Genomic DNA, 27,649 nt, shown 5'->3' with positions numbered 1-27,649 from the left:
AATTCGAACATAAAACATTGGCAAACAATCTAAACAAGAACCCTAAAAAGTTTTGGTCATATGTAAAATCGGTAAGCGGATCTAAATCCCCTATTCAGTCACTCGTTGACCACGATGGCACCGAAACAGAGGACGACCGAAGAAAGGCAGAAATACTGAATTCAGTGTTCCGAAACTGTTTCACTGCGGAAAATCGTAACACGGTCCCTGACTTCAGCCGTCGCACGGACGCCAAAATGGAAAATATTGAAATAAACGATATCGGAATTGAAAAACAACTGCTATCACTTAGTAGCGGAAAAGCATCCGGACCAGACGAGATACCCTTAAGATTCTACAGTGATTATGCTAAAGAACTTGCCCCCTTTCTATCAGCAATTTATCGTAGATCGCTGGAAGAACGTAAAATACCTAGCGACTGGAAGAAAGCGCAGGTCGTTCCCATTTTCAAGAAGGGTCATAAATCAGATGCGAATAATTATAGGCCTATTTCGCTTACGTCAATCTGTTGTAGAATAATGGAACATGTTTTGTGTTCTCGTATTATGACGTTCTTAGATAATACAAATCTCCTTCATCATAACCAACATGGATTCCGCAAACAGAGATCATGTGAAACTCAGCTCGCCCTATTTGCCCAAGAAATTCACAGTGCCGTAGACACTGGCGAGCAGATTGATGCCGTATTCCTGGACTTCAGGAAGGCATTTGATACGGTTCCGCACTTACGTTTAGTGAAAAAAATACGAGCTTACGGAATATCGGACCAGGTTTGTGATTGGATTCAGGATTTCCTAGAAGAAAGAACACAACATGTCATTCTTAACGGTTCAAAATCTGCAGATGTAGAGGTAATTTCGGGAGTACCGCAGGGAAGCGTGATAGGACCTTTATTGTTTACAATATACATAAATGACTTAGTTGACAACATCGGTAGCTCCGTGAGGCTATTTGCAGATGACACGGTTGTCTACAAGAAAGTAGCAACATCAGAAGACTCGTACGTACTCCAGGAGGACCTGCAGAGGATTAATGCATGGTGCGACAGCTGGCAGCTTTCCCTAAACGTAGATAAATGTAATATAATGCGCATACATAGGGGCAGAAATCCATTCCAGTACGATTATGCCATAGGTGGTAAATCATTGGAAGCGGTAACGACCGTAAAATACTTAGGAGTTACTATCCGGAGCGATCTGAAGTGGAATGATCACATAAAACAAATAGTGGGAAAAGCAGGCGCCAGGTTGAGATTCATAGGAAGAATTCTAAGAAAATGTGACTCATCGACGAAAGAAGTAGCTTACAAAACGCTTGTTCGTCCGATTCTTGAGTATTGATCATCAGTATGGGACCCTTACCAGGTTGGATTAATAGAAGAGATAGACATGATCCAGCGAAAAGCAGCGCGATTCGTCATGGGGACATTTAGTCAGCGCGAGAGCGTTACGGAGATGCTGAACAAGCTCCAGTGGCGGACACTTCAAGAAAGGCGTTACGCAATACGGAGAGGTTTATTATCGAAATTACGAGAGAGCACATTCCGGGAAGAGATGGGCAACATATTACTACCGCCCACATATATCTCGCGTAATGATCACAACGAAAAGATCCGAGAAATTAGAGCAAATACGGAGACTTACAAGCAGTCGTTCTTCCCACGCACAATTCGTGAATGGAACAGGGAAGGGGGGATCAGATAGTGGTACAATAAGTACCCTCCGCCACACACCGTAAGGTGGCTCGCGGAGTATAGATGTAGATGTAGATCAACACCTCTCTTGTTTTAGTGAAACTGTGTCACAAGATTCCATTTATACCCAGTTCGATTAAATGCCTCCTTATTAGATACACGATCTGCCCTTCTAACCTTCAGCATTCTTCTACAGCATCAAATTTCAAAAGCTTCTGTTCTCTTCTTGGCTGAACCGCTAATCGTCCACGTTCCACATTCGTACTACTCTTAGCTCCGCCCAAAGAGGCCTCGGAACGCTCATACGTGCCGACTGACAGTCGTGTTATCCTCAGCCCATAGGCCTCACTGGAAGCGGACATGGAGGGCCATGTGGTCAGCACACCGTTCTCTCGGCCGTATGACAGTGTACGAGACCGGAGCCACTATTTCTTAGTCAAGTAGATCCTCAATTGGCCTCACAAGGGTTGACTGTACCCCGCTTGCCAACAGCGCTCAGCAGACCCGAATGGTGCCCCACCCAAGTGTTAGCCAAGCCCGAAAGCTCTTAACAACGGTGACTTGACGGGTATCGGTGTTACCGCTGCGGCAAGGTCGTTGTGTTTACGAGTGTATACTCAAGTTAAATTTCATCGGAAAAGACTTTCTAACCCTTAAATTTATATTCGGTGATAACAAACTCCTCTTTCTGATAAATGCTTTTCTTGCCATTGCCAATCGACATTTTACATCCTCTCTGCTTCGGCGGTCATCATTTATTTTCCTGCACAAATAGCAAAACTTTCAGTGTGTTAATTCCTAATCTAATTCATAGCCTGATTTAATTCTGCAACATAACATTACTCTTGTTTCAGTTTCATTCATCAAATAAACTCTTTTCAAGACACTGTCCATTTCGTTCAACTGCGCTTCCCAATCCTTTGTCGTCTCTGAAAGAATTACAGTCACAACCATAGGGCAGACTTTTCACTCCTCCTCCTTAAAATTTAATTCTTTCTCCAAATTTTTCTTTGGTGTCCTTTACTCCAATGTACAGACGGAGTACCATCGGGGATAGGTCGCAACTCCACCTCCCTCCCCTTTCTTAACCACAACATTCCTTTCGTGTCCTTAGACTTTTATCATTAATGTCTGATTTCTATATGAACTATATACAGCCTTTCGATCCCTCCTACGATGTCCCTACTACCTTCAGAATTTCAGAAAGGTTTATCCCAGTCAACACTATCAAAAGTTTTGTGTAAATCTACAAATGCTATAAACGTAAAATTGCATTGCTTCAATCTCTATTTCTAACACGAGTTGTACTGCCAACATTTGCCTCCCGTGCTGTTATATTTCTCCTGAACTCCTACTGATCTTCTCCGAGGTCAGGTTCTAGCAGTGTTTCCTTCCTTCTGTAAATAAATCGTGTCAGTATTTTCCAAACATTACTTATTAAACTCTTAGTTCAGTAGCTTTCTCTCATCAATTGCTTTCTTAGGAATTGGAGTCACAAGACTCTTCCTAAATTGTGAGGGTATTTTGCCTGTCTCATCATCTTACACACCAGGCGGAATATTTTCTCGTGTTTGCCTGTCCCAAGGGTCCCAATAATTCAGAGGAAATGTCGTCTACCCCAGGAGCCCTGTTTCGACTTAGGTCTTTCAGTGCTCTGTCAAACTTTTCTCGAAGTACCACATCTTTCATTTCATCTTCTTCTGCTTCCTATTCCCTTTCTATAATATTGTCTTCAATTTCATATCCCTGTAGAGCCTCTCTGTACCTTCCTTACACCTTTCAGCTTTACCTTCTTTCCTTGGCATCGGCTTACCATCTGAGCTCTTGATATTCATACAGTTGCTGCTCTTTTTCCGAAAGCCTCTTTCATCATCTTATATTCGGTATCACCCTCTATTCGAGTTATACATACTTTTAATACCTTCCACTTGTCCTCTAGCCACTCCCGTTCAACCATTTCGCGCTAGTCCGAGAATCTCATTTATTTTTTAAACGTTTGTATTCCCTTTGGCCTGATTCATTTGCTGCATTTTTAAATTTTCCCCTTTCACCAATTAAACTGAATATTTCCTGTGTTGCCCAACGATTTCTATTAGTCCTTCTACTTTTATCTATTTGATCGACTGCTGCCTTCACCATTTCATCTCTCACAACTACCTATTCGGTTTGTAGTGTATTTTCTTCCCCTCTTTCAGTCAAATGTTGCCTAATGCTCTCTCTGGAACGGTTAATAATTATTGCACAACGGCAGCGACCGGCCGCCGTGTCATCCTCAGCCCACAGGCGTCACCGGATGCGGACATGGAGGAGCATATGGTCAGCACACAGCTCTCCCGGCCGTATGTCAGCTTACAAACTTACAGTTTATAAGTTAATAACCAAAAAATTATGGCCAGAATGCACATCTGCGGCCCGCCACAAATTCCTCTCCTGTGCCAACCTCTTCATCTCAGAGTAGCACTTTCAACCTAGATCTTCAATTAATTGCTGGATGTATTCCAGTCTCTGTCTTCCTCTACAGAGTTTGCCCTCTACAGCTCCCTCTGGTACCATGGAAGCCATTTCCTGATGCCTTTACAGCATCCAGTCCCTTCTCCTTGTCAGCGTTTTCCACGTATTCCTTTCCTCTCCTATTCTGCGCAGGACCTCCTCATTCCTTACTTTATCAGTCCACCTAATTTTCAACATTGTAGGACCACATCTCAAATGCTTCGATTCTCTTCTGTTCCGGTTTTCCCACAGTCCATGTTTCACTACCGTACAATAGTGTGCTATAGATGTACACTCTCAGAAATTTCTTCCTTAAATTAAGGCCTATGTTTGATACTAATAGGCTTTTCTTGGCCAGGAATGCCCTTTTCACCAGTGCTAGTCTGCTCCGTCTCTCATTGGTTATTTTGCTGCCTAGGAAGCAGAATTCTTTAACTTCATCTACTTTGTGACCATCAATCCTGATGTTAAGTTTCTTACTGTTCTCATTTCTGATACTTCTCATTACTTTCGTCTTTCTTTGATTTACTCTCAATCCATATTCTGTACTCCTTAGATCATTCATTCCATTCAGCAGATCATGTAATTCTTCTTCACTTTCACTCAAGATAGCAATGTCATCAGCGAATCGTATCATCGATATCCTTTCGCCAAGAATTTTAATTTCACTCCTAAACCTTTCTCAAATTTCCATCATTGCTTCTTCGATATACAGAATGAGTAGCAGTGGGGAAAAACTACATCCCTGTCTTACACCCTTTTTAATTCGAGCGTTTCATTCTTGGTCGTCCACTTTTATTATTCCCTCTTGGCTCTTGTATATATTGTATATTACCCATTTCTCCCAATAGCTTTTCTCAGAATTTCGAAAATATTTCTCCTTTGGCAAGGTCGAACGCTTTTTCACAGTCAGTTTCAAATCTGATTTTGAAATATATGCCTTACCTTTACAATATAAATTTGTAACTTATCATTTCACCAGCTCTGTTCCACCCCTACAAGTACAACTTTCTTTCATGATTCTTAAACCAAGTGTCAGCAATGATTAAATTATGCTCTGTGAAGAACTGTACCAGTTGACTACCTCTTTCATTCCTTTTCCCCAGTCCATATTCACCTACTATTTTTCCTTCTCTTCTTTTTCGTGTCATCGAATTCCAGTCCCCCATACAATTAAATTTTTCTCTCCCTTAAATATCTGAGTAATTTATTTTTCTTTCAATCCCTTCATCATCTGCGAAACTAGTTGGAATATAAATTTGTACAACCATGGTGATTTTGTCTTCATGTCCATTACCGTGGCATTGTTAGCTTCAACTCTCCTACCGTCGTGGTGTTAGCTTCATCTCCGTGTTGCCCATGCTAGTCGGTTTAGAATACAGTTCGTAGCAGCTTATACGCATTCCCATTTTCTCATTCATTACTGGGCCTAATCTTGTATTGCCCCTGTTTAATGGCCGACGGCTGTAAGCGAGCGGTTCTAGGCGCTTCAGACCGGGACCGCGCTGCTGCTACGGTCGCAGGTTCGAATCCTGCCTTGAGCATGATTAATTTTGCATTTATAAACATATAATCACGTGACCAGAGGTCATGTTCTTCCTGCCACAGCACTTCACTGATTCGCATTGTAACTAACTTCAATCTATCCATATTTCTTCCCAAATTCTCTAACGTCCCTACCCAATTAATGGATCTAAAATTCCACTCTCCGACACACAGGATGCCAGTTCTAGTTTTCCTAATGACCATAACTTTTGAGTGGTCTCCATCCGGAGGTCTGTATGGGGGACTACTCTGAGCGCTCAAAAGTCTTGGAATACCTTCTAACATCGTGTCGGACCTCCTTTTGCCCGACTTAGTCGAGCAGCTCTACGTGGCATGGACTCAACAAGTCGTAGGAAGTCACCTGCAGAGATATTGAGCCATGCTGCCTCTGTAGCCGTCTATAATTTGAGCTGACGTTGCAGCATTTTGTACGCGAACTGACCTCTCGATTATATCTCATAAATGCTCGGTGGGTGACCAAAACATTCGCTAGAACTCACCAGAATGTTCTTCAAACCAGTAGTGAATGATTTTGGCCCGGTGACGTGGCGCACTATCATCAAAAAAAAAAAAAAAAAAAAAAAAAGACATCGTTGTTTGGGAACATGAGGTCCATGAATGGCTGCAAATAGTCTCCAAGTAGCCGAACATAGTCGAGGTCTCAGTCCATTCCATCCCACACCACTATGGAGCCACCACCAGCTTTCACACTGCCTTATTGACAACATTTATCCATGGCTTCGTTGGGTCTGCGGCACACCCGAATCAAATGGTTCAAATGGCTCTGAGCACTATGCGACTTAGCTCCTGAGGTCATCAGTCGGCAGGATTCGAACCTGCGACCGTAGCGGTCGCTCGGCGCCTAGAACCGCACGGCCACTCCGGCCGGCACACTCGAATCAAATAAATGGTTCTAAGCACTATGGTACTTAACATCTGAGGTAATCAATCAGTCCCCTAGAACTTAGAACTACTTAAACCTAACTAACCTAAGGACATCACACACATCCATGCCCGAGGCAGGATTCGAACCGGCGACCGTAGTAGCAGCGCGGTTCCGGACTGAAGCGCCTAGAACCGCTCAACCGCAACGGCCGGCACATTCGAATCCTGTCGTCACTTCTTATCAACCTAAATCGGGAATCATCTAAACAGGCCATGGTTTTTCAGGTGTGTAAGCTCCAACCGATATCGTCACGAATCCAGGAGACGAACTGCAGGCGAGATCGTGCTGTTATCAGAGGCACTCGCGTCGGTCTTCTGCTGCCGTAGCCCATTAACGCCAAATTTTTCCGCACTGTCCTAAAAGATACATTCGTCGTACGCCACACATCGATTTCTGTGGTTGTTTAATGCAGAGTTGCTTGTCTGTTAGCACTGACAACTCTACGCAAACGTCGCTGTTCTTGATCGCTACGTAAAGGCCATCGGCCACTGCGTTGTTCCTGGTAAGAGATAATGCCTGGAATTTGGTGTTCTCGCGGCACTCTTCACACTGTGAATCTCGGAATACTGAATTCCCTAATGATTTCCGAGGTGCAATGCCCGGGGCGTTTAACTCCAATTACCATTCCGCATCTAAAGTCTTAATTCCCATTGTGCGGCCATAATCACGTCGGAAACCTTTTCACGTGAATTAACTGAGTACAAATGACAGCTCTGCCAATGCACTGCCGTTCTATACCTTGTGGGTACGTAGTACTACCGCCACCTGCATATGTTCATATCGTTATCCCATGACTTCTGTCACCATTTACCCAAGACGTTGAAGTTATCATTTAACTATAGAGAAGACCTGTATTCTCTCGGGAAAAATAACAGCTGTAGTTTCTTCTTGCTCAATCAACCATCCAGACTGTTGCCCCTGCAAGTATTGAATAGACTGCTGCCCCTTTTCAGGAACCACCCGTCTGCCTGACCTCTCAACAGATACTCCTCCGTTGTCGTTGCACCTACGGCACGGCTATCTGTATCGCTGTGGCACTCAAGCCATCCCACCTCGGCAAGGGAATTTAAGAGCTGCTGTAATAGGTCGGATAACGTAGTAATTTGAATGTACAATTTTATTAGTTTAAATAATCGGATAGGATTTGTTTGTCCGGTACCCCTCTTACAAGCAACCATAAATTCTTCGCATAATGTTAGACATCACTGCAATTACACAAGAAATTAATCATGATTTTTTTTAACTGGGGACTTGCAAAATAGTGTTGCTTTATTTGATAGATGGAGAGCGTATTTTATTGCTGGGCTGCCATCGGCTATTGTTAATATGTCACCACAAAATACGGGCAGATACAAAGCTACAGTTTTACCAACAGATCTAACTAATGTGTCTTGGTGCTAATTTTGAGATTTTTCTGTTAACAATGAATGATTTTTGTATATCGTAATTGCGCTATGGATTAAGTACTTATTTTGTGTGCTGCAAGCAAATAATTAGAAATGGAACATATGATGCTCGAGTTTTCATTTGCTTATAGTTGTAATTCTCTAGCTCTTCTGATGCGCTAAATTACACATTGCGTAGTGTACAGTTAATAAAAAGTGAAGCACTTGAAAATATTCCTAAATGAATCGTAAAACATATGAAGAAAGGAAACGTCAAAAGTTCTAAGTTTCAAATTTCAAATTTCCAGGAGAATCAAAAAAACAATGTACCTCTTTTCGTACGTAGCTTAGTTGGATCCAAAAACTGAGAAATACCGTATACTGCTGACGTGACCACTGCAAGAATAATGAGACAAATTAAAAGTTAAATAATTTGTTAAGAACTTCAAGTGTCGTACCATGAAACTGACTTGTTCTTAGTGCCTATAAAAAAGCTTTTGTTACCATGTGTCATTAATTCGTTTTATTTGTGATAACCCACGGACAGAAATAAAGTAGCAATGTTCTAGAGAATAGAATTGTAGTCAACAAAAACCATTTCTCATACCTTTTGAATTTTTACAAATCAATTTTTGTGGTCAGATGTCGCAATGTTCACCGTAGGTCTCCCTGTGCTATTAATGAAGGAATGGCAAAAACATCAACAGGAGCTATTGTTTTGCAACTCATAAAAATGGCTGGTCTTTCAGATATAGTATTTCATGGCCTGTACGAGCAATGATTTTTTGTCTATTGAATACATCCACATTTTTCCATTCTTCTGTTTCAGAGTAGGAATTCTCATAGCTATTTGAGATGAATAAGTATCAAAAACTTTTATTTAATGGATTTGCAGATCTTTCACGCATGCATTGACAGCAATGTTGCCTGATCAGGAAAGAGGGAAGGAGAGGGAAAGACGAAAGGAAGTGGGTTTTAAGGGAGAGGGTAAGGAGTCATTCCAATCCCGGGAGCGGAAAGACTTACCTAAGGGGGGAAAAAAGGACGGGTATACACTCGCACACACACACATATCCATCCACACATCATAGCAGCATCTTTAAAATGAAAGCATTCAGTTTTATGCAGTGAAATTACGTGGAATGGGGTCAGTTTTAGGTGACTCAACAGTGTTGTGCAAATCTTGCGGAACAAATGCCTCGCCTAGCTTTCTTTGCTTCTCTACATGGTATCCCAAGTGGGAAGGTCCATATTCAGGGATATAGGTTCAAATGGCTCTGAGCACTATGCGACTTAACTTCTGAGGTCATCAGTCGCCTAGAACTTAGAACTAATTAAACCTAACTAACCTAAGGACATCACACACATCCATGCCCGAGGTAGGATTCGAACCTGCGACCGTAGCGAGCGCTCGGCTCCAGACTGTAGCGCCTAGAACCGCACGGCCACTGCAGCCGGCCCAGGGATATAACAGCAACTATCATCTGAAGCACAAAACTTCATATGGATATTTGCCCTATTCCGAATCGTTTCCGAGATCGAATACATTTAATATACATTAGTCTTTATTTTATATATCATTCAATAGATTGTTAGGTTTACCCGTGTACAACAGTTAGTATACATTACAACGTGCGTTTTATAAAGTATCAGTTGAAAAATATCTTACTCTAGTGCGTGTTTTTAACACGTTCGCCTCTAAGCATTATCGTACGCGTCGCATTGTAGCTGTTGTACGTTCTCAAAGTGTTCAACAAACGAATTTTCCAAAAAATACAAGAAATTCTGCTCGTCAGTCGTCCTTCTAAAATGAATGGACCTACCAATAAATTACGAATCATGCTGGACTAAAGAGTGATCGAGAAGCAAACTTGGAAATTTGTTTCTGCATTAGCGCGTGGATTTTTCTGCGGTCATTGATGTGTTGTTAACTCCATTCCGTGTAAACGTAGATTCATCAGTGAACAGTATTGATGGAAACAAATGACTATTGCCATTTAACCAGTGACAATATTCAATTCGTGTGGCATTGTCTCCAATGAAAAGTTTGTGGTCGGGCTCTATATGAAATGGGAACAGGTTTACCGCATGTATTGTTCGGCATGTGCGTGTTCGTGAGACATTGGTAACTGCAGAAAGTCGGCGTGTGTTGGCAGTAGGGCTACGCTGCACCATCTCAACAGCGTGTCATTGTTCCTGCCTGCACTGCTGAAGTACACGTTCTAAAGAAAAATGCGATCTTCGAAGAATACATGTTTTACGCAATGTGCTGAAAACTCTGGTAACTCTACGACCAGGAATTTGCCACGTCGGAAAGCGCCGACGGTATTCTTCTGTGCTAGCTGGAGCAGTACCATTGCAGAGGTGGTAAACATACACCATATATGCATGTTCTTCATTACTGTAGATGTGTGACATTTTAGCCAGCGCGTTTACAAACACAGTTGACCAGAGCTTCTCTCTGATACAGTATCAGTCCCTTCCACAACTTCACTCACAGCATGGACTACTGCTCGTTGCATGGGCTACTTTAAAGACAGGAAGGCGTACCAAGCAAAGAGCACGAAACCAACGAGGTAGGCTGGGCTGGAATAAAACAGGATGGGTGGGTAAGACACTTACGTGCGTGCCACTAGCCCAAAAAAGAAGGTACATTAAATGTCTTCAATCTCGGAAACCAATCAGAAAAAGCGCATTTGAGCATACGAAGCGTTTTGCTTTAAATGGTCGTTCCTGTTCTATCTCTGAATACTGACTATTCCTCCTGTATAACTGCAGAATCTCTGTCACAGCTCAAAACTTTGTGACCACCAACCAAAAAACTTTGGTGTTGGGTGTTTATTCCGTAAATCATTCCAGGCTAAATGGAGGAATACATTAAATGTAATCGCAGTGGCGAATACGGAGAACCTTCATCTCTATGATGGAATGACGACAGTGAAAATTTGTGCCGGACTGGGACTCGAACCCGGATATTCCTCTTTGCGCGAACGGTCATCTTAACTGCTTTGGCTATCCGAGCACGACCCACGGTCCGTCATTACCTGGCTAGCGGCTTTCAATTAAAATGTCGCCTCTTACAATTGCATGATGTGTACGACTACAGCTTGTAGACACACGGACGATGACATGTGGGAGTTCAGGTCTGGCAGTGAGTGGAGCTCGGATAGCCGAAGAGGTTAAGGTGACCGCTCGCTTAAAGCGATAAATCCGGGGCATGCATGGCCGAAATAAAATTTCATCGAATTTCCTTCCAACAAAGGTAGTGCAGTATCGTAAACGGTGACGACCTAGACGCATAGCGCTTCGAAATTGGAGCTCCAGAAGGGTGCACTGTTTGGTCATCTGGTAATCAATATGTGAAACATTTTCCCCATGATATGACACTTGGAACAAGTCTAGAGACGAGCAACAGAGTAGCGAGAAAACAATAGTACTGAAAACAGTTTTGTGAACAATGGCGTTTAAAATGTCTGATATTTCCAGTCTACGTAAGACTACCGTGATTTTTTAGCAGCAATAAAGGCTTTGCTAGAAGCAAAACCAATATCGTTGATATAAACCTCTACTTACAGGTGCAATTCCAAGTGCAAATTCATTCTGTTGAAGCCTCAGTATTTTGCCTCCACTCTTTCCTTCCAGTTACCGTTGTGAAACACTTAAATCATACTGAAAGCTCAACAACGTAAATTATTCCGCTGTACGAAGGGATTGCGTCATAAATGTGCTACGTGCTACGATTGTAGCCTTGAACGTTTTTTTTAAAAAAAAGGTTCAGGCGGAAGTTTTCGCTCGACGATGTTTTTTACGATTTTAGTGAAAGGCAAACTCAATAACGGCACCAATAAATGCTTCGTTCAACTTTTGATTAAATCACGTTGACAAAATACTGTTTGAATCTGATTTTTCAGATTTCCGTTGAAGTTGTGTTTCCGTCAGCTATAAATTTAATTAAAATCTGTTGTTGTTCCAAAAAAACCAATGCTGTGCGCTGCATGATCGAAGAGGGTCAGCGTGTGACGTACTGTAAGACAGAGGTGTACTTTGGCATATCTAAGACTGAATATAACTCAGTTTGAAATTAATGTTTAGCTGTGGGACAGTTCCGTTCTTGATGGAATCCGCACAATTTCATCGAAGCTCGAAATCAGGCTAGTATCAATTTGTGCAAGGAACTGTTCGAAAAATTCCACCAAGGGCGCGCAAAACTCGCTTACAACATCGCAAAAGGGGACGACATTTGGCTACATTCTTGCTGGCTAGAAAATAACATGCAGAAATCAACTGTCTCGGGGTTACAAAATGAAAACAAAACAACATAAGTTATGATATACACCCTAGCAACTTCGAAGAAAATTATGGCTTGTTTTTTTGGCTATACTGGGCACGACGCGCCCCTTGAGATTTTCGTATCCTTCCGCATTCAGCGGTTTCTTGAACGACATAAGGGACTACAGCATAACCACGGAATACACCTTCATACCGAAACACCATCTACTTTGCACTTCATTGTTCACGCTACACCGAGCGTGGTGGCGCAGTGGTTATCACACTGGACTCGCATTCGGGAGAACGATGGTTCAATCCCGCGTCCGGCCATCCTGATTTAGGTTTTCCGTGATTTCCCTAAATCTCTCCAGGCAAATGCCGGGATGGTTCCCTTGAAAGGGCACGGCCGACTTCCTTCCCCGTCCTTCCCTAATCCCATGAGACCGATGACCTCGCTGTTTGGTCTCTTCCCCCAAACAACCCAACCCAACACTACACATGGTGGCAGGTAATGTTCTCCAGGCATTCGCCAAACCCAAATGCTTCCATCGGATTGCCACAGGGCACAACGTGATTCATGTCTCCAAATGGGCATTGCTGTTTGTGTTGTTCTTAACTAAGTTAGTTTAAGTAGTGTGTAAGTCTTGAGACCGATGACCTCATCAGTTTGGTCCCTTAAGAATTAATACACATTTGAACATTTTGACTCCAGTCACCTACGATCCAGCGGCATGGCTCTTTACATCACCTCAAGCGTCGCTTGGAACTGGCTACTGAAACATGTGGCTTACGAAGAGCTGCTTGACAATAACTAGACGGTTTCATCACATAACCTGATAAGGTTGATTAATAAGAAGAAAACGTGGCAGTCTTAGACAAACATCAGGTTCCCTATCTAAAGAGTATCTCCAGCACTTTAAAATATTCTGCAATAACCACTCATAAGACAGATATACTACATGTCATAAAGAAAAAGAAACTACTGGAAAAAGTAACATGGGACAATCCACAGATTTACGAATCCTGAATCCAAACATGCAGGCAACAAAAAATAAAATACAGCAATTTGAAGACGAGCTCCAATTTTTAAATTGCACAGTAGTTTGTGTTACTGAGCACTAACGTAGAGACAGAGTTTAAATAAAGTCACGACCGTACTACAGGAATTGAAGACAAACTCTTTGAAAAGTCAGCTAGTAAATTTACAGGACTTGGTATCACCAAGAAATTAATAATTTTGCGTGTGAAGCGATGACCCAGTAGTAATGTTTTCAATAAATTAACAGAAGCCCTAGATAAAATGTCAACTACAAAAGTTAACGTCATTTTGTGCATAGAAATAAACACAGATATTATAAATGAAACTAGTAGCACGCTCATAAATATCCTTCAGAGTTTTGGCATGTCCCTGTTAGTCAATAGTGCAACAAGGGTTACTACAATGACTTCATCAGTAAGCGACCATGTGACCACAGATATGGACAGGGAAAAATGTGATGTTGCAGTAAAAGATCTTGGTTTTCTTTGACCATTTCTGCCAAATAATAGCAGTAAAACTGGGTGTGGAAAAAATACCTAAACTGCATGGTTGGTTGGTTTATTTGGGGGAGGGGACCAAACAGCGAGGTCATAGGTCCCAGCCGATTGGGGAATGCTGCAGAAGAAATTCGGCCGTGCCCTTTCAAAGGAACCATCACGGCATTTGCCAAAAGCGATTTAGGGAAATCACGGAAAATCTAAATCAGGATGGCCAGACGCGGGTTGAACCGTAGTCCTCTCGAATGCCAGTCCATTGCACTAACCACTGTGGCACCTCACTCAGTAAAACTGCGTGTCTACAACGGATATTTATCAGAAATCAAAGTACAAAATTTCCCAAGAGAACTACCAAATCAAAGTTGGGTTCAAATGGCTCTGAGCACTATGGGACTTAACATCTGAGGTCATCAGTCCCCTAGAACTTAGAACTACTTAAACCTAACTAACCTAAGGACATCACACACATCCATGCCCGAGGCAGGATTCGAACCTGCGACCGTAGGAGTTGCGCGGTTCCGGACTGAAGCGCGTAGAACCGCTCGGTCACTGCGGCCGCCCCAAAGTTAGGGTAAAGTGTATAGAGATACCTATGCAAATGACAAATTCTTTAAATTCTCGTCATTATTTAAATTTTGATCAGTGTCAGTGTCTCACAAAAACAAGTGTATAAGAGCAGATATTAGGAAGTCTTCCCAAACTTGTAAGTACCATAGTTCTATGAGAAAGAGTCATAATGAGCCGTAGTTATTAAATTTCTATCATAGGTACATTGAAGAGCCAAAGAAACAGATACACCTGACTAATATCGTATACGGCCCCAGCGAGCACCCAGAAGAGCCGCAGCACGACGTGGCATGGACTCGACTAATGTCTGAAGTACTGCTCGAGGAAACTGACACCATGAATCCTGCAGGATTGTCCATAAATCCGTAAACGCAGTGGAGGAGGTAGGCACTGCGTTTATTCCATATACAGGCGCACTCTCGGGGAAAATCGCCCGCATTTTGAAGAAACACCGGGTCGGAACGGTGTTTTGTCCTCCGAATAAAACTCGTGCACTGGTGGGGAGCGCCAAAGATGACCTCGGTTTGAGGAAGGCCGGCGTGTACCAGATTCCGTGTCAATGTGGCAAGTCGTATATTGGTCAGACGATGCGTACCGTCGAGGATCGATGCCGTGAACACCAGAGGCACACTCGACTGATGTGTCCGAGCAAGTCGGCGGTCGCTGAATATTGTTTGTCGGAAAATCACGCTATGGAGTATGAACGCACGAGGATTCTGGTACAGACGTCGAGATACTGGGACAGCGTTGTTAGAGAGGCCATCGAAATTCGCACCAATGACGACCTCATAAACCGTGACTGTGGCTATAATCTTAGCAAGGCTTGGGAACCAGCGATTGGGTTACTCAAGAATAAATCGAGCAAACGTATAGTTGTGACGACCACGGCGGACAGAGCCATCACACCGACGTCATCTGAGACACCGTCGCAATCTGTTCCACCGCGTGACCGTGGCGCGGGGCGCGGACGGCGGAGGGAGTGCGCCACGGGCGGCGGGTATTTAAATCGGCCGCCGCCACGACCGAACCCAGTTCCCCCTGAGCAGCCATAGCGTACGGATCTCCGTACCGGCACGTTCACAGGAGCTCAGTCCGTCAGTTCACCTGATGATGGTGACATGTATGATCGCCGAAATATTATGCCCGTTGGACACTGTAGACCGGCAGTACACCCGTGGATATTTTGAAGCTCAATAATGTTCACGTCTGGGGTGTTTGGTGTCCAACGGAAGTGTTAAAACGCAGAAGACTGTTGCTGGAGGCACTCTGTAGCAATTCTGGGCGTGTATGGTGTCGCATTGTCTAGCTGGAATTCCCCAAGTCCGTCGGAATGAGCAATGTACATGAATGGATGTAGGTAATCAGACAGCACGCTTACGTACTTATCACCTGTCAGAGTCGTATCCAGACGTATTAGGCGCCCCATATCACTCCAGATGCACACGTCCCGCACCATTACACAGCCTCTATCAGCTTGAACAGTCCCCTGCTGACATGCAGGTTCCATAGATTGCTGAGGTTGAGCACATCCATCTACTTGATACAATTTGAAACAAGACTCGTCCGACCAGGCAACTTGTTCCCAGTCATCAACAGTCGAATGTCGGTGTTCACAAGGCAAATGCTAGGAGTAAAGCTTTATGTCGTGTAGCCATCAAGGATACACGAATGGGCCCTCGGCTCCGAAAGCCCATAACGATGATGTTTTGTTGAATGGTTCGCACACTGACACTTGTTGATGGCCCAGCATTGAAATCTGCGGAAGGGTTGCACTTCTGTCACGTTGAACCATACTCTCCGGTCTTCGTTGGTCCCACTCTTACAGGATCTTTTTTCGGCGACAGCGATGCCGGAGATTTGATGTTTTACCGGATTCCTGATATTCACTGTAAACTCGTGAAATAGTCGTGCAGGAAAATCCTGTGTCCCATCGCTCGTGTGTCGAATATAACACCACGTTCAAACGCTCTCAAATGTTGATAGCCGGCCGGAGTGGCCGTGCGGTTAAAGTCGCTGCAGTCTGGAACCGCAAGACCGCTACGGTCGCAGGTTCGAATCCTGCCTCGGGCATGGATGTTTGTGATGTCCTTAGGTTAGTTAGGTTTAACTAGTTCTAAGTTCTAGGGGACTAATGACCTCAGCAGTTGAGTCCCATAGTGCTCAGAGCCATTTGAACCATTTTTTTGCTCAGAGCCATTTGAACCATTTTTGATGTCATTCACATCAGGGAAATTTCTAGATCATTTAAAGCAGGCGACAGTTGTATCTCAAATAAAGAAAGGTAGCCCAGAAGACAGAGAAAATTATTGGCATATTTCTCTGAAAAATAGAATCAATTATGAAGGACAGATTAATGAATTACTTGAATAAGTACAACCATCAAAGCGAACTAGAAACCTTTGCCTCTAGAGTGGAAGTGCTCTACCAGAAAAGGTCCCGAATTCGATCATCAGTCCGGCACACTGTTTTAATCTGCCAGGTAACTTCATATCACTGAACACTCCGTTGCAGGGTGAAAATTTCATTCTGGAAACATCCTCCAGGCTGTGGCTAAGCCACAGTATCCTTTCTTCCAGGATTGCTAGTCTCGAAAGATTCACGGGGGAACGGCTGTTAAATTTTGAAGTAAGGAAATGGGGTAGTGGCGGAAGTAAAGTTATGAGGACGGGCACTGAGTCGTGGTTGGGTAGCTCAGTCGACAAAGCACTTGCCCGCAAAGACAAAGGTCCCGAGTTCGCATCTCGGTCTGGCACACCGTTTTACCCTGCCAAGAAGTTTCATATCAATGCACACTCCGCTGCAGAGTAAAAATTTCATTTTTCTTCTATCTCTTCAATTTTTCGGCCCTTTTCTCTTTTACTTCTCTGCATTTGGTGGTGATTTGTTTTTTAATTATTTTGTAACCTACGCTGTTTTCCTTGCTGAGCTTACGCCTTTCCTGAATTAGGTTCTCTTTTTGGCAGATCTTTTGGTCCTTTTAAATCTAATGTTGCACTTGGCTGACACACTATCTATGTCTTGGCCCGGACAGCTGTCGCATGATTTCATTCCTTCTCTTTGCTTCATTAGTATAGAACCAGGGAAAAAAATGCTTCTGTCGGAGGACAAAAAAGGTTAATATGTTCTCCTTTAATGAAAACCAGCTCCGAATTTACCTGATGTTTCTCGTACTTTAGGTAAGTGGACTACGCACTGCTCTGTTTAAAAAAGAATAGCTCGATAAGATTGTGCAGTCGAGACGCACACATCTGCTTTCGCGTCCAGCAGCTAACTCGCTGCAGTCAAATTCAAGAGCATGTAAAACAGGCAGAGTTGTACCTCTGATAAAGAAAGGTAGTGCAGAAGACATAGAAAACTACTGGCAGCAGTCAAATAATCTATGCATTGGCTAGAATTGCGAATTAATAAATTACACAGAAATATAAAATAAAAGATTAATGAATAATTTAATAAAATGGGTTGTATTCTAACATCTGTATTTGATGGAGACGACAGAGCATTGTGTTGAATAATGTTTATTCAAGAAAGTACATCTCAAATAAACGGAAAGCATTCCCACGATAGGCAGTGTAAAATCAAACAGAAAAAAATCTATCAAATTCAATAAAGTTGCGTCGAGAGCGTTACGAGAATGATAGCAGAATCCCCAAGCTAAACAGTCATCCAAGACGTACGAGAGACTAAGTCCATTTTGTGATCACAATACATGAAATATTCACTAACTCAAAATAATTCTGAGTTTAGTATGAAAATTTGCACAAGAAACATGAGAGACAAGGAGTATAAGCTTATTCTCAATTCCGTAGAGCAATCGTAAAAAGTTAGAGTTCTACAGTGGAGCACATGCACACCTTGCGAAAAACTTAGTCCCTTCAAAAGTTAAAGTATTGCAGAGGCCGTCCACAGCCCAGTTTCAATCACCTACATGATCGGATCACACACATTACCACAGCTTCGAGAACAACATAAAAATGTCCAGAATCGCTCCCTTGAGCTCACCACTCGTAATGCCTCTCTCCATTTGGCTTCAGTGGCGTACTATAAACATTTCGTCACACAACAATAAACATAAATATAGGTCTTTTCATAAATAAGCCAGCATTCTTGCAGAAGTTTGCGCAAGTTAATTGGTAACAGATCGTCGATAAATATTGTTTAAATAAATATTTTTGTCTGCTTCATAGTACCATCTTTTTGTACTCTTTACAATACTGGTGTCAGCTAACACATGCGATTGGCCTCTTCCCAAATTAACATGATTTTGTATTGGCAATTGCAATCATTGATTAAATAAATATTTACCAAAATTAGTAACATATTTGTTAAGTAATTGCACAAGTGTGACAAGATATGAGGAATTCATGCTGCATTCAGTTTCTGTGTTATTGTGGTGAATATGACGTTCTGACAGACATTTACACAATGAAAAATATATAAAAACGTAACAAATCAGTAAATAAAATTTAAATGGGTATGTATCTTTCAGGGATGATAGCTACAGTGCAGCCGCGCGGGGTAGCCCCGTGGTCTGGGGCGCCTTCTCCGTGTGGCTCACCCGTCGGGGGTTCGAGTCCTCCCTCGGGCATGGGTGTGTGTGTTGTGCATAGCGTAAATACTTTAACAGAAACAAGCGCAACTTCAGGTGTGCCCCAGAGCAGCGTAATAGGTCCTCTGCTTTTTACGATTTACATAAACGATCTGGTTGATGGTATTGACAGCGGCCTGAGACTGTTTGCCGATGATGCTGTAGTCTACAGGAAAGTAGTATCACACGATAGTTGTGAACAAATCAATGAGGATTTGCAGAAAATAAATGCTTGGTGTAATGATTGGCAGTTATCTCTCAGTATTAGTAAGTGTAACCTACTGCGTATAACAAGGCGAAAATCCCCATTAATGTGCGAGTACAAAATAAATTCCCAATCTTTGGAAGCGGTAACATCTGTCAAGTATCTGGGTGTGACTATTCTAAATGATCTCAAATGGAATGATCAGATTCCACAAGTAACGGGCAAGGCAAACTCCAGATTGCGGTTTATTGGTAGAATCCTGAACTGATGCAGTCCTTCAACAAAGGAAATTGCTTACAATACGTTAGTTCGACCAGTCTTGGAGGATTGTTCGTCTGTATGGGACCCTTGCCAATTGGGTCTTATCAAGAGATTGAGAAGGTCCAAAGAAGAGCAGCAAGATTCGTGACTGACACATTTAGCAATCGCGAGAGCGTTACATAGAAAGTTTGAACTGGGATACACTTGCAGATGAAGGATGCGCTAAACGGAAGGGGCTGCTCACTGAATTCCGAAATCCGATCTTCGCCGAGGATGTAGAGTAACTTTCAAATCGCGCAATGATCACCATTCAAAGATAAGGGAAATTAGAGCTCGTATTGAGGCGTTCAGACAGTCGTTTTTCCCTCGCGCGATCCGCGAGTGGAACAGAGGGTGAGGGGGGGGGGGGGGGAATATGACTTTGGCGCGAATTGTGCTCTCCGCCACACACGGCTTGGTGGCTAGCGGAGTATATATGTAGATGTTAAAGTTAGATTACATAGTGTGTCCGCTTAGGGACCTATAACCTCAGCAGTTTGGTCCCAGGAGACCTTACCACAAATTTCCAAATTTCCAGCTACAGTGCAACGCTATCTTATATTCTGTTTGTTCAAATTGAATGAAGTGTTTAAAAGTTCTAATTCAGAGCCGAAAATGTGTAGTCACTATAAAATGTTAACTTCTGTAGTGTTAAAGAATTCAAGATATTATAGTTTCATTTGATGTTCCTCGTGTATCTGTGTTCACTGATGAATTAAAATTTGCGCTATTGTTTGACTGCGATTTACCATCGGACTTCTAAGAGCTGTAAGAAACCATCTTTCAGCTTCTCTGACACTGCGCCATTGCTGTTGCATCGCCGGTCATTTTAGGCAAGTTAACACTGGCCAAATTCCCCAAACCGAGATTTACCAACATCCAGCCATTCGCTGACGCCTCTCCACCCAAGACCGTCCTGGGCCGGCCAGTAGGCCATGCAGGCTAGCGTTTAGCTGCACAAGGAAATCCTCCTCATCCCAATTCTAGGTAGGCGACTAACTAACACAAAACATTACAGATCCTTTTAGCCAGTCTCTCTTTGTAGTTAAGTCTTCATTCTCAGCGTCTCCCTTTCACTGCCTCTGTCTGCATACAGAGTGCCAGTTTCAAAACGTTGGAGAAAGAGAATCACTGCTCAGAATGACTTCACGTTTGAACAGCATATTACTGTCGCAGGTACAGAAGTAATGGAGCAGAAAGACTTAACTAAAATTTTATCAATTGACGGCGCTGTAAGCGCCTTAAGGGGCTGCGGAAAGGCTCAAAATCATGAAAAGTTCAATTTTTACTTTTTTGCGTTTTCTGAATCTGCAGACTATTACCTTTTAATAGATATATAATTTATTCAATTCCGAAGACTACAACTATTTTTAAATTTTTTTTGAAATGTGTTCTACATGGGCGTGACCCACTGTGGCGCTGTTAAACTACTGTCAAATGGTGTTATTATTAACGTCCGTGTTCATCAGGTACATTTTAGTGATGTGAGATAAAGTATATGTTGTGGCTAACCTGTGATGGTTCAATATATATCGCTGGCGTGATTGTCGATTGTTTCATGTTTATTGCTCTGTCCTTATCTCGAAAATATTCGTAATTAATTCTGTTTCTTGAGTCTCTGTTTTGTTGAAGTATAATAATGAGTAAAAGTAAAGTTATTAGAAATCCTCTGAAGGCTTTTAAGAAAAGGAGACCATTGTAAGGTGCAAGGTATTTAGAAATTTGGGAATGAAGATAGGTTCTAACATGGTACGAGCGATGCTTGCTTTAGACAAGGAACGCCTTCGGGCTGCAGACAGGGCTGTAAAGAGTCTAGAAATACAAGCAAGAGTAAACAGGAGGAGGAACAAGAGGAAGCTGGAGGAGGAGTTTGCAGAGGATGAAGATAATCCATCCTAGGGACCTGGAATGCACTAAAAAGTTAATCCAATCTTTGTCGCTCGATTCCCAAAACTTTTATTTTCTCATACTAATTACATGTTTTCTAAGGATCTTCCAAACATATTTGTTTCAAACTTTCAGTAAATGTTACACAGTACCTTCTGCATAATTTAACACAGCCTTTTTCGAAAAAACTGTATATTTTTGAATATATAAATAAAAAAATTGCAAAAAATGTTGTGAATTTTCATTACAATTGAAAAAAAATCATCTTTAATAACTGAACTAAAATTTTGTAAAATCCCTGTGTTAAGTTGTAGCCCATATTCCAATAAATAATCTGTAAAACGTTCAACTTCCTACCTCAAATACTTTGTGAGGAAAGATGTAATTTATAAGCGTTATTATAACATTGCAAGTATACGGCGTTCCGGAGCCCCTTAACGTATATGTGGTCCGCTGCAAACGACAGATGGATTCTAGTAAATCTATGATTTGAGCTGGACATTACACCATCCATACCGTTCAATGGGCTTAATTGCATAAGGTCGGCAGTCAACAGTTGTGGCGCTGTTAGTTAGGTAAGACCATCAACCACGGCAAGGTCGTACTACATTGGATGGGAAAAAATGGTTTTTAATCATCTTGAGGCCAAAAACCGTATAAAAACTATGACAAAATGCATAAAAATGAAAATGACATAGGTTTCCACCCATCGTCAACTTGCGAGAGACATGTTCAGTATGCTGTCCACCGTTTTCTACCATAAGTTGAAATCGAGAAACAGCATGTTTCACAACAGAGTGTCTCGGGGATCACATTCGGAATGTGTTGAGAATTGCGTGCCTTCAATTCAGCTACGTTCGTAATTGGAGCACTGAACACAATATCTTTCAAATACACCCACAGTGAGAAGTCGCGCGGATTAAGACCAGGTGATATGGACGGCCAGGTATAGGGAAATGACGGCTTACAGTTCTAGCATTTCCGAAATGCCACTGCAACAGCTGCTTCACTGGCTGTGCGATATGCGGAGGAGCGCCATCTTGCATAAAAATGATTCTACCCTCACATCCACGCTGTTGAAGGGTTGAAATGACGTTGGCGCGCAAAAGACTCTCACAGCGATTGCCGCTGAGGATATAGGTAACAGGACGGGCAGCACTCATCTCCTCCAAAAAATATGGCTCTACGATAAACGATACCGACAACCAGCACCACACAGTCGTCTTTGTAGAATGAAGTGGTGACCGTTGATGTGTGTACGGATTTGCCGTTCCCCATATTCTGCAATTTTATGTACTGGCGTGTCCTTGAAGATGGAAACGGGATTTGTCTGACCACAGAATGTTCCGTGGCCATTCGCTGTCCACTTCCATGCGAGCAAGAGATTCCAGAGCGCAAGTCTGTCTTCCTGGCAGGCCACCAGGAAGCCACTTCTAAACATGGTGTTTGTATTCAAAGCAATGCAGGATGTATCGTATGATTTTATCCCCCTTGCTCGCAAGCATGTCCAACATTCGAACAGTTCCCTGTGCACTGCAGTTTTGCACACCACTGTTCGACCCCTCCTGTGCTGTGGCCACGTCTTCGACAGCCTTCGAATCAACTCCTTTCCTCTATCTGCCACACTGCACTTCAAAAGAACCTATCTTCGTGAATTTTGTGATATTTTCCTCCACATTCTTAGCAGACACTGGATGAATGCCTTTTTTCATTGCCTTGTTTGCTTGGGACTTCTACAGACTGCTGTCGTACAGTCACCGTTCTTGTAAAAGAGCTTTACTTGCAGCGGGCGATCCTTCACGGAGACAGTCGTGTACAGATTCTCGGATCCAATCTGGGGAGCAACCACGTGCCGCGTGTCTGTTAGTGAGCATATTCTGACGCTTACAGCGCCATCTGTTTGTCAATTTTTCCCATGAGGTTTCCCCTTGCATTAATAACATGCTGTTCGAATTCGAGGCCATAGTGAGCAATAGTTTTTCTACAGCGTTTTGAAATTGGAACTTAAGTTATGGGCACCATTTATGTCCGTATCCAACTGTCTCACTTTTCTCCCATTGATTTACCCTCTGCCACTTTCTCCACCATACCTCGGCAGCTCAAAAATTCTGCGGTCCAACTCATTTTTTTCCTTGTACCCATGCGTTTAAATTTTCGATCCAACATGTGCCCTCCGCTATACCTGCATATTAAAGTTCGCCAGTCTGGCTGGCTGCAGACCCCACAGGCCTATGTATGGTCTCCAGTCATCTGTATATTATCATTTCCACTGTCTCTTCTCTTTTTGCTCTCACTGCTTATATCTCCACTCATCTCTCCTTCCAAAAGTAAAATTGGTTCCATTCCATGCTTGGCGCCAGTTACAGCAACAGAATATGAATTCCTTGAAATAAGACAGTCATGGCTGCAAATCATTTTCTCTATTTATTGGGAATGACGCATTTCGGCCTTGTGAAGCATCTTCACAAAGGCGAAATGGGTTACTGTCAATAAATAGATAAAACAAGATGCAGCCAAGACTATCTTATTTCAAGGCCTCTCCCTTTCTCTTTTACTGCCTCTGCCTCTCACTGACAATTAATACCTCCTCTCACTTCGGTTCCCACGCCCATTGTCTTCATCCATCTCTCCTTCATTACCACTTTTCTCCCCTACCATCACTATCTCTTCTTTATCTCTCTCTCTCTCTCTCTCTCTCTCTCTCTCTCTCTCTCTCTCCCTCCCACTTGCACTGTCTCCTCACTCCTCCAATGTCACTGCTATTCTCTTTCAGCACAATAAAGCACGAATACATTTGCACACAAAATGTTTTCGTGAGGAAGGCGGAAAGAGGACTGAGACAGCTGGTTCTTTTGAAAAGGAACATATTCTCCTTTTTGTTCTCCGACAGGAGCATTTTTCCGCTGGCTGCCTTCATTTCTCTGCTGCAGCAGGGTGTGCTGCTTGTAAAACAAATATCTAGGTCAGTAAAGTTTTAACAATTTATTTATACTCGTATCCTTCGACACATTTACATACTTTGACACATATAAACAACAAAAAGGCATGCGTAATATAATGTTAACACATCGTTTGTTTTACATATTTCTGGACAATTCCTTCGTCGAACGCAGTTCTTTGAAAACCCCTGGCTTATAATTTGTGCCTTAATAGCGGAAAAATGTTATTAGAAATATTTTTTTCATTTGCAATCTTTTCAGTTTCACGTAATTTTTGGCACGCGTTGTTGACTATCCTCAAAGACTGCGAATGTTCGTTAATAATAATGCTTACACTGTCTTTGTTTATCTTCAACTCTTCTGCTCTCATTCTCAAAGGCACCCGCTGATCATCCACCAAACATCCGTGCCCGCTCCATGTCATTGCAAAATTGAGCGCAAAATGGAGCAATGCGTTAACATGAAGTTCTGTTTCAAAGTGGGGAAAATGGTGACGGAGACCCATGGAATGTTAGAGTAAGTGTACGGTGTTGAAGCAGGGAGTGGATGTCAGATGTAAAGCTGTTGTAGAGCGTCAGCAAAAGCTTGTTGTGAGATCGCTTGTAGCTCCGTGGTCGCGCGTTACTGGATACCTGCAACATCAGCGAATGTTCGTGAATGACAGTTCAGGTCATCACGCACAATGCCAGTCAACACTAAACGAGAGCGAGGGCTGCTCGCACGTATCGTTGGCAGCCTTTGAGAATGACAACAAAAGAACTGAAGATAATCAAACACAGCGCAAGCACTATTGTTCATGGACATTTGCAGATGTTCATCCGAAAAAGTGACGTTTTGCCATTCGTGCACCCAGGTTCATCGTTGAGTACACCATCGCAGGCGCTCCTGTCTGTGATGCAGCGTCAAGGGTAACCGCAGCTATGGTCTCCGAGCTGATAGTCCATGCTGCTGCCAAACGTCGTCAAACTGTTCGTGCAGATGGTTGCTGTCTTGCAAACGTCCCCATCTGTTGCCTCAGGGATCGAGACGTGGCTGCACGATCCGTTACAGCCATGCGAATAAGATGCCTGTCATCTCGACTGCTAGTGATTCGAGGCCGTTGGATCCAGCACGGCCTTCCGTATTATCCTCCTGAACCCACCGATTCCATATTCTGCTAACAGTCTTTGGATCTCGACCAACGCGAGCAGCAATGTCACGATACGATAAACCGAAATCGCGATAGGCTACAATCCGACCTTTATCGAAGTCGGAAACGTGATAGTACGCATTTCTTCTCCTTACACGAGGCATCACAACAACGTTTCACCAGGCAACGCCGGTCAACTGCTGTTTGTGTATGAGAAATCAGTTGGAAACTGTCCTCATGTCAGCACGTTGTAGGTGTCGCCACCGGCGCCAACCTTGTGTGAATGCTCTGAAAAGCTAATCATTTGCATATCACAGTATCTTCTTCCTGTCGGTTAAATTGCGCGTCTGTAGCGCGTCATCTTCGTGGTGTAGCAATTTTAATGGCCAGTAGTGTATATTCATATCGATGTCCCATTACTTTTGTCACCTCAGTGCAGTCATCATTAGCTACAGTTCACTTCTGACATCGGTTGTGAAGCTGTTGACCACCATGCTCATACGTTGAAGTGCCACAACATCTGCAAATGTCCGTGAACAATAGTGCTTGCGCTGTTTTTGATTATCTTCAGTTTTTTTGTTGTCATTCTCAAAGGCTGTCACCGATATGTGCGAGTAGCCCTCGCTCTCGTTCAGTGTTGACTGGCATTGTGCGCGATGGCCTGAACTGTTTACAGCATCATGATGGTCGCATCCGTGTTTGGCGATATCGCGGTGAACGCACATTGGAAGTGTGTATTCGTCATCGCCAAAAACTGGCGTATCACCCGGCGTGATGGTATGTGGTGTCATTGGTTACACGTCTCGGTCACCTCTTGTTCGCATTGACGGCGCTTTGAACAGTGGACATTACATTTCAGATGTGTTACGACCTGTGGCTCTACCTTTCATTCGATCCCTGCGAAACCCTACATTTCAGCAGGATAATGCACGACGGCATGTTGCAGTCCTGTACGGGCATTTCTGGATACAGAAAATGTTCGACTGCTGCCCTGGCTAGCACATTCTGCAGATCTCTCACGAACTAAAAATGTCTGGTCAATGGTGGCCGAGCAACTGGCTCGTCACAATACGCCAGTCACTACTCTTGATGATCTGTGGTATCGTGTTGAAGCTGCCGGCCGAAGTGGCTGTGCGGTTCTAGGCGCTGCAGTCTGGAACCGCGAGACGGCTACGGTCGCAGGTTCGAATCCTGCCTCTGGCATGGATGTGTGTGATGTCCTTAGGTTATTTAGGTTTAACTAGTTCTAAGTTCCAGGGGACTAATGCTCTCAGAAGTTGAGTCCCATAGTTCTCAGAGCCATTTGAACCTTTTTTTTTTTTCGTGTTGAAGCTGCATGGGCAGCTGTACCTGTACACGCCATCCAAGCTCCGTTTGACTCAATGCCGAGGCTATCAAGGCCGTTATTACGGCCAGAGGAGGTTGTTCTGGCTGCTATTTCTCAGGATCTATACACCCAAATTGCGTGAAATGTAATCACATGTCAGTTATAGTATAATATATTTGTCCAATGAATACCCGTTTATCATCTGCATTTCTTCTTGGTGTAGCAATTTTAATGGCCAGTAGTGTATACTGATGGCGGCACAATCACGTACAAAAGGTATAAAGAGACAGTGCACTGCCCGAGCTGTCACTTGTACTCAGGTGTGGAAAGGTTTCCGACGTGATTATGGCCGCACGACGGGAATTAACAGACGCTGAAGGCGGAATGGCAGTTGGAGCTAGACGCCCGGGACATTCCATTTCGGAAATCGTCAGGCAATTCAATATTCCGAGCTCCACAATGTCAAAAGTGTGTCAAGGATACCAAATTTCAGGCGTTGCCTCTCACCACGGAATACACAGTGGTCGATGACCTTCACTTAACATCCGAGAACAGAAACGTTTGTGTAGATTTGTCAGTGCTAACAGACAAGCAGCACTACGTGGAATAGCCGCATAAATCAATCTGGGAAGTACGAAGAACGTATCCGTTAGGAGAGGGCGGCGAAATTTGTTATTAATGGGCGATGTCGGGAGACAATCTACGCGATTTCCTTTGATGTCACCTTCAGCGTCTCTCGTTGGCTCATGGCCATGGACCCTAGACGACTCGAAAACCTTGGCCTGTTCAATTTAATTTGGATTTCAGTTGGTAAGAGCTGATGGTACGGTTCGAATGTGACGCAGA

The sequence above is a fragment of the Schistocerca serialis genome, chromosome 1, assembly GCF_023864345.2.
Source record: "Schistocerca serialis cubense isolate TAMUIC-IGC-003099 chromosome 1, iqSchSeri2.2, whole genome shotgun sequence".
Taxonomy (NCBI): Eukaryota; Metazoa; Arthropoda; class Insecta; order Orthoptera; family Acrididae; genus Schistocerca; species Schistocerca serialis.
Note: the sequence above shows the minus strand (reverse complement) of the source record.